Raw genomic sequence first — 8,445 nt, 5'->3', positions numbered from 1 at the left:
GTGAGTTTTAGTACAAGTCAACCTTTAAGCTTTATGCCTAAGATGGGTGTGAATGACTTCCAATGAAAATTGCCACATTTTTATTTTACATAGCGATATAGTAGCATTTTGAGCTGTTTTATTTTCACTTATTTTAATAGTTGTATTGTTGTATATTAAGGGTACTATGTTTATGTTAATAAGACATTCATTTTTGTTGATTTTATTTAATTGTTATAATTGATGCTTGTGTTTAGGTGGTTGGAATAATAATCCTACTGTTACTCAGTTTAAGGCTACCTTTCGCAAACTCATCAGCAAGTGTGGTACAAAATCAGATGCTGGTAAGACAGGTAATGTTACTGCTCAAAACGAGATTCTCATCATACAGGCTACTCAAGAAGTTGATCAGTTTGTGGAACTCAATGATTTCAGATGTCAAATTCTGTTATAGGTAACAGTATAATCTATATAGCTGGCTACATTGTGCAACAGCTAACTAAAGTGCTGTCGTGACATTGGCCGTCAGTCGCTGGTTACCACTAAGTCAAGTATCCAGTACCGACATCTCTATACTTTACTCGAGCTACAAAACAATGGAGGATTGGTGCGTCCATCAGACGGTGTCATCAGGATCCTGCTAGTTGCAGATCAATACTTTTGTATTAATACAAAGCCAGATCCACTCCATTGTGTGGTGTATTTTACCAGTAGTGTAAGATCTAGTGATGTGTTATGCCTTGGGAAACACCTTACAGATACGACAGATGGCATATCCAACCACTGCATTGATGAAAAACCTTATTCAGTCGTTTTATGATCTCTGACAGCATCATTATGCTAAAATCCTACACTCAAACTGCAATTTGCATCTTTGTGGCATACAATACTAAAGTAGTACTTTTTAAAGGCCAGTAACAATGTAATCGCTGTAATATTTATCTGCAGCTGTTGTTGTGCTGTTATTCTTAATCTGATTTCGTTCTAAGAAACTCTGATGCACCTAAGCTCAATGTCCAGTGCTATACAAATCTCCTTTTACACAGTTTCTGTAACGTGTATGTATAAGTTTAATTGTGTGTTTTTAGTTTCCGTTTAGTTGTTGCAGTAGTTCATTCCATCTTTTACAGATACTGTATTATACATATCATACATTCATAAGCTATTATCACTTAAATCTTGAAAACAGTTTCTGTTTTGGCAGCATACCTATGTGTTGTTTTTATCGAAATACTTCATGTGCTAAGTTTTTCCATATGCATTTATGCATATGTAATATAAATTTTAATATAATGCAACAGTTGTTATTTGCCTGAATATATCATTTGCTGGGTTTATGCATCTGTAATACAACAGTTTCTATGAATAACATGGTCCACAAAAATCTATTTTACATCTACTTATCATTTGATATATCCCACTCCATATGTTATAAATAGCTTTTCTTCTATCAGGGCACTCTAAACGTTATGTAGGAAGAGTTTTCATTAACACCCAGCTGGAAAATAACTACTCATTATGTACATTTCTGTCATTTTTCACTGTTTGTTTACAAACAGAACTAGCATTCAATTAGCTCTCCAACATGACGCATACGTTACGTATCACTATCAACGTAAAAGTCATGTGATTGCCATTCCAGAGGTTTTGAGTTCAATAGACATGACCTCCAGAGCAGTGCACATTGAACCAGCCTTTGCCTATGACTCAGAGTCCTTTCTCATGGCTCTTCATAGGTTTACCAATATCCGTGGATAGCCAGAAGTGATCATTTTTTATCCTGGCTCACAGCTTATTGGAGCAGACAAAGAACTAGTTGCAATGTGGAAAGATCTGAGCAAGGAGAGTATTTACAAGTTGAGTCCGAACAGTGGTACTACATAGAAGTTTAGCCCGGCCGACAGCCAATGATGTCAGGGTGCAGTTGAATCACTAATCAAGACGATCAATGCTCACAGGCTTAGTCCTACAGAGCTTTTAACTCTGTGTTTAGATGTTGCCAACATGCCAACATGCCAAACATATGTAACACCATTGAGATTATCTATGACTTTAACTTAGCTTCCAACACTGGTAACTAGTTGCTTTGGAAGGCAACCTCAAAGGATTACTCAAAAGTGTGCCAGTTTTTCAACTTCTCGTCACAAGGAACATCCGAACTTATAAATGATATCTTTACTGACCATACGATTCACAACAACTAGTCTTTAATATATCTCAACTACTTAAACTGAGGCAAGTCTTACCAGATACTAGAACAGCTACTTCTGCAAGTTTCGGATAAGTAATAACTAACATTTCTTCTATTAAATTTTATTTAGCTTTCTATTGTTTAATAAACTTATGGTAGGTTCAAGCAATGAATTTCCATTGATATCAGTACATTTAGCATAGACCTCAATAGCTTTTACATGTTACAATCAATGTTGGGTAATTGGCCAATTTGGCGGACCAATTAGAATACCAAATACTGGAAAATATCATAACCAAATACCAAATAAAATACCAAATACTTGAAAAGCTCAGAGCCAAATACCAAATAAAATATCAAATACTCACAATTTTGTAAATCAAATACCAAATCAAATAGTACCACTGGGAAATTTGTGAACCAAATACCAAGTGAAATACCAAATACTGGCAATTGTTCAAACCAAATACCAAATCAAATAGTAAATACTAGGAAGTCACAGAGCCAAATATCAAATAAAACAGTAATACTGGAAAATCTCAGGACCAAATATGAAATAAAATACCAATTACTAAAAATTCTTGAAACTAAATACCAAATCAAGTAGTAATACTGGGAAATTTCAAAATCAAATACAAAATCAAATACCAAATACTGAAAAATCTAAGAACCAATTACCAAATAAAATACCAAATACTGGAAATTCTCGAAACTAAATACCAAAGCAAATAGTAATACTGGGAAATTTCAAAATCAAATACCAAATACTGAGAAATGTAAGAACCAAATAAAATACCAAATACTGGAAATTCTCGAAACCAAATACCAAGTCAAATAAATAGAGTAATTGGTATTTGAATTTGCAAATAGATCTATTTGGAATAAAATCAATTACCCAACCCTGGTTACAATACAACAGAACCTGTGGCCTATGTAAGAAGTTTACAGTGTACATGCTTATTGAAAGGTTTTGCTGATATGCCTTTAAAGGCTGGGCCACACTATATTTACAGTATGTCGGTACACAATACATCAGTGATTGCCTGTGATACAATTTAGCCATTACTTGCTAATGATTTCACATTTACATTTAAACACCTGTACAGTTTTATTTTTCCTCCTGATATATTTCAACAAAACACTTCTTTCATGATATGAAATATAAAAGTTGCAGTTGTTTGAAAAAGTTTGAAAACCTTTACAATTGTTTTATTTTTTTTCTCAATTTATTTGAGCTGCACAAAAAACACTTTTCTCATGATACATGTATGAAATTTAAAATTTAAAATGGTAAATGTTGTATATGTTAGATAAAAATGAATTTTCTGTCCCAAGACTTTTTTATTACACGGGCAACGCTGGGGCATTCAGCTAGTATACCTTTAAAGGCTGATTCACACGATATCGCTGTATGCTAGTAGACAATACATCAGTGATCGTCTGTGATAACATTGTTCACACTATCATAAACCTAACTTCGTCTACATCAGCAAATATTCAGAGCATATTGTTCTTTTTCTACTATTCGATCTCTGAACCGAAAGAAGGAACTAACAAAGAACGAATGAAAAGACATTGATCAACCAATCACTATTGCCAAAGTGGTGAACATTGCACCAATGCATGGTAAAATATCGGAAAATTGGACAGCTGCGATGTTTCCGGACATTGCCTTGGCGATGCTATTGGCCATTGGTGCACATAGTTGACAAATAATTGCTGAGAGACCAATGCTGACTTACTGTGATACAGTGTATAACAGCCTTTAACAAAATGCAAAATTTGTTTCATAATCAAGCGAAATTCTAAAAATTAACAATGAGCCCATGGTTAGCAAACTTTTAGAACAAAAATGTATGCGCTTACATACAAGTATGTCAAATTTTTATTATCCAATGTAGTATTTGAAAAAATATTCTCTTACTTGAAGGCTAAAGTTATGATTCATTGTATTATAAAATATATATAAATAATAAATAAATTTGTCTAAATTTGTTTAAATAAATTTGTCTGTCGTTCATGTGTCCAGCTATAGCAATTAAAATCTAGGAATGAACTCAAAACCTCTAGGTTTGCAGACAGGCGTGCTAAAACACTAGGCCTAGCGGCTACATTGCCATACAGTAGAATAATTGTGATCATACACATTACACTGGTTAAATGCACATGCTTGTAAAATGCTATTAGCTACTACTAGCATGCTTGTAGATCATGTTTGATGGCATGAGAGATCATGATGCATAACATAACAATCACAAGCTGGATTTACAGCTTTTATTATAGTAAGGTAATTTCTAGCTTATAAGTTAATTGTAGTTAGCTTAAGTTACTAGCTTAAGTTACTCCAATATAACATAATTATTTTACATTATGATGTCTCACTGCACAAGGGACTGCCAGCATCTTAGCAGTAAGCTAAGTAGTGTTTATAAGGAATGCAAGTACAATTACTGTACAATAAATTCTAGTAAACAATCAAAAGTGCTACAGCTTTTACGTTAGTAATTTTAAGTATTTTGGTATCATCCATTATTAAAACAACTATATACAATCTAAACCCTAAGAAGAGAGTGTTGCGTTTGATGGTTTAACGGCTAACAAAGACATTTCTAAAGGTACAGGAAGCAAGAAGAAAGGATCACGTTTTCATCTGCCATAAATCGCACATTTGGTGAGAAGATAATGAAACATTTACTGAGTTTGCATTGCGTAAATGTGTGTTCGGGAAATAATTTGTTAGATTCAGTTTGAGAAGAATTAATTTATATTGTGATTTTAACACTTGGGGAAGAGTGCTATCCAAAATGTACATCAGGTAAGGTAAATGGACAGGCCAGAATAAGAGACACGGTTAGTATATCACCATAAGTTATGCACGTTTTGATCATATGCCTGACAGCTCTAAGTCTCTGACAACCTTTTGAAATTTGGATGGTACCACTTCAAACATGGACGACACCGATTCAGCTGACACTCTACAAATGCAGCAAAGAGACTCTTTTAAGCTAGCCTTAACTTGGATATACATATTGTTTTATTGCACCTTTTTCTAAGCACTCAGTACAGTCTCTTGCTACTTTGCGGTTTAGCTTCCATGGCTCCAGTACTTTGTGGGGTGAAGAATATGTGTTAAAAAAAGTAAAAAAACTTAAAAATACAAAATATAAATCTCTCTCAAACTCTGATCCAGTGAAATCCCTCCCCAAGCATTGTGGTGGTAACCTTCATTGTGGTTCATTGTTTTCCTGTTACGTTTTGTGAAGTGTATAAATGCGAAGTGCTTGAGACACCCTTTATCATGCCTATTAAACTCAACTCCCAAAATTGTTTATTGCGTATAAATGAAAGGGATAACTATAATCCAAAATATATTTTGATTGCAAGTTTGAGGAAAGTTTTCTAACAAAAAACCGTTTTCTCTATTTTGAGGCATAAACTTATGAGACCTGACCTTACTGAGTTAATAAAAGAGGATGTTGAAGAGATAATATCAAATTTACAAGTTAGTCCACTCATCCCATCCGTTAATTTAAGAACGGTATGCCCTACTAACTGCAGTGTTTTTTGATATTTAATAAAGAATCTATTGTAAAACATGAGGGTTGCTTATGATCACTTGCAAGTAAATGTAATAAGACCTTGATAGCTGAGGTTAGCCACTTTAGAGGCCATATGCTAGTTGGAATACTTTGTATAGTTTGATATATCTATATCTTTTTATTAGATATAAGTTTCTTAGCTTCTATTTGACGGATTTTCATCACAGGGCAAAGGTTATGACCAACCATAGAAAGCACGGAATTACTGTACCTCATTCTGCTATGGTCGAGCATTAAAATAGTGTGATGCAGTCCAAATCATAGAACCGTCTCATTTGGTTGCTGATATTCTCTGATTTGTTGAGAAACTCGTCAATATAAATATAAACTCGACTGTTTTAGCTATTCTGTTACCGACAGGCGTAAAAGTCTATCAAATCTCTGTATGCTCGTTAACTGGCAAATTTGATGCAGTATCCTAACTAGGGCTTCGTGATTTCCAAACATCACCAGACGATTCGATATTGCAAATTTGCAATATCGACATTTTTTGATTTGCATTGCAAAATTCGATATTGAAAATTTTTAACATCGAATGGCGATGTATTGTGTTGTTATTACTATATAAAAAGCTTATAAATTTTTTGTAGTTTTATTTGTATATTTTAACTTAAAAGGAACTGTTTGGTGTTCATGATTACTAAAAAAATTCATTTCATGAATGCCCATGTGCGTGGAAGGCCTGAGAATGAGCGTATTATAAAACTAGAAGTCCCATGCGTTTTAGTTTCAGCATTGCTCACTCTGAAAATCCTCAGATGTGAGATAAATCACCATTACACAATTACATATTTATAGGATTAGCCATAATTCTTTGAATAGTGGTGATTTTTAAATTGTCTACCCTCAAAATTGTCACCGAATAATTAAATCGCCACGAACCTCTAATCACAACGAAATGTGACTCTAGTTTTTTATTATTGTTCCTTCCGCTGTGAAGTGAGTTCCTGCTTCTAACAAACACTCTGTACGTTATTTATGTTGACTGTCTTGGGGGAATTGGTTGGCAGCTATCAATAATATCACCTGAACGGAAAGCTGAGTGACTTCTGATTAGAGTAATTTACAATTGGCAAGGTTATAATACATGTCAAGGCCACTTAGCCGGTCTGATGAGGCGGTAAGTGGAGTTATATGACCTTTATGAGAAAAAATGATCAGTGAAATGTTTCTGGAGAAAGGAGAAATGTTTATCTTAGAAGGCTCCAACTTTAACAAATTCTAATAATATAGACAAGTTAAAAAGAGAGATAAAAACTTTCTGGAGAAAAGAATGTGATTTACCTGAAGTCTTAATCAGTTCTACAGTGTGTAGATACATGTTCAGGGAAGGAATTCTTAGTCTGTGTGAGAAGTTGTCTTTTTATGTGATTTCAATTTTTGGGAAGAATCCTAGCCACACATACTGCAGACAAGTCAGGTGGCCATTTTAAAGTTCTTCTTGACACTCAAGAAACTTGATTTTTTTCGTTAAGCGAAAGCATTTAGTTACCAGGTAACCATTCCAGTTCTAGCTGACTAAATTTTTTCTGACTTATTAGGAGTCAAAATAATCTCCCAAATACAATGCTTATTCAAGTGTAATACTGTTCAACTTGAAAAACTGGTATTTTTGACGAATCCGTGTAGAACGCTCCCCTCAGTTTTCAGATATTTTCTTTAAAAAAAGTTGTCTGACTTTTTATGAAACAAAATTTATTTCCGACAAAAAATACTTTGTCTGCATTCTTTGCTACTGTTTTAAAGCTAATATTTGTGCTTACCATGTGTAAGCTGCCCGCATTGGTAAAAGTTTCTCTTTTGTTCCACGAAAATTATAGCAATGCCCAAAAGTTCCTGTTTCTATTGAAATTCACTTGGATGCTGATATTGTCTCATTCAGTAGTGAAGCAGTTTTCAGGTCAAAAGACAATGGGGAAGACTTTGAAAAACCAGAAAAAGCTGAAATGAACCAAAGCTAAAGCAACAGTAGGTAACGCAAACCCAAAAGTTAACGATGCTAAATAATTTTTTTAATTGCTTTTATTTAGGCTTCTAAGAGTATTATGAACATTGTTTGTTTGTCACATGTTTTTATATATATATATTTGTAGCATTTGATAGATTATTATTATACAACTAATTAATCAGTGATTTCGGCGTATTATACTGATTGATAAAACACTGATATACTGATAAATAAACCAAAAAGATTTATTACATAATTAGATTTTACTTACACCAAAGCCCATTTTGCAAATTATGATTTTTTACATACTCAAGTATGCTTCACCAAATCTTTCATGATGAAATTTGCGATGAAAAATGAAGCATTATTCTTGAGTGAATACTATCTTCTCATAGCCTTTGTTTGCCCTATGTGCATTTCGGTCCTTGTCGTACTTTTGTTTGCAGGTCTTTCTAGAAATAATTTTCATATCACATTTGATTAATTACCTAAATCAGCTATACCTTGCAGAAGCAAACTGTTTCAGACTCAAAGTGGTGAGCTGATTGCCTGCAGACAATTATATTTCATTTTCCTTTGTATATTATTTGGTTATCTTCATCATCTTTGATGAGAAATTATTTGACCTTAATATCAGTTAGCATTGATGGCTAATTTTTTCACCTATCTATGAAAATCCATACGGAAACTTGTGAGCTTCTTACGGCCATTGTTCACAAAGAGAGTGG

The sequence above is a fragment of the Watersipora subatra genome, chromosome 5 (assembly GCF_963576615.1).
Source record: "Watersipora subatra chromosome 5, tzWatSuba1.1, whole genome shotgun sequence".
Classification (NCBI taxonomy): domain Eukaryota; kingdom Metazoa; phylum Bryozoa; class Gymnolaemata; order Cheilostomatida; family Watersiporidae; genus Watersipora; species Watersipora subatra.
Note: the sequence above shows the minus strand (reverse complement) of the source record.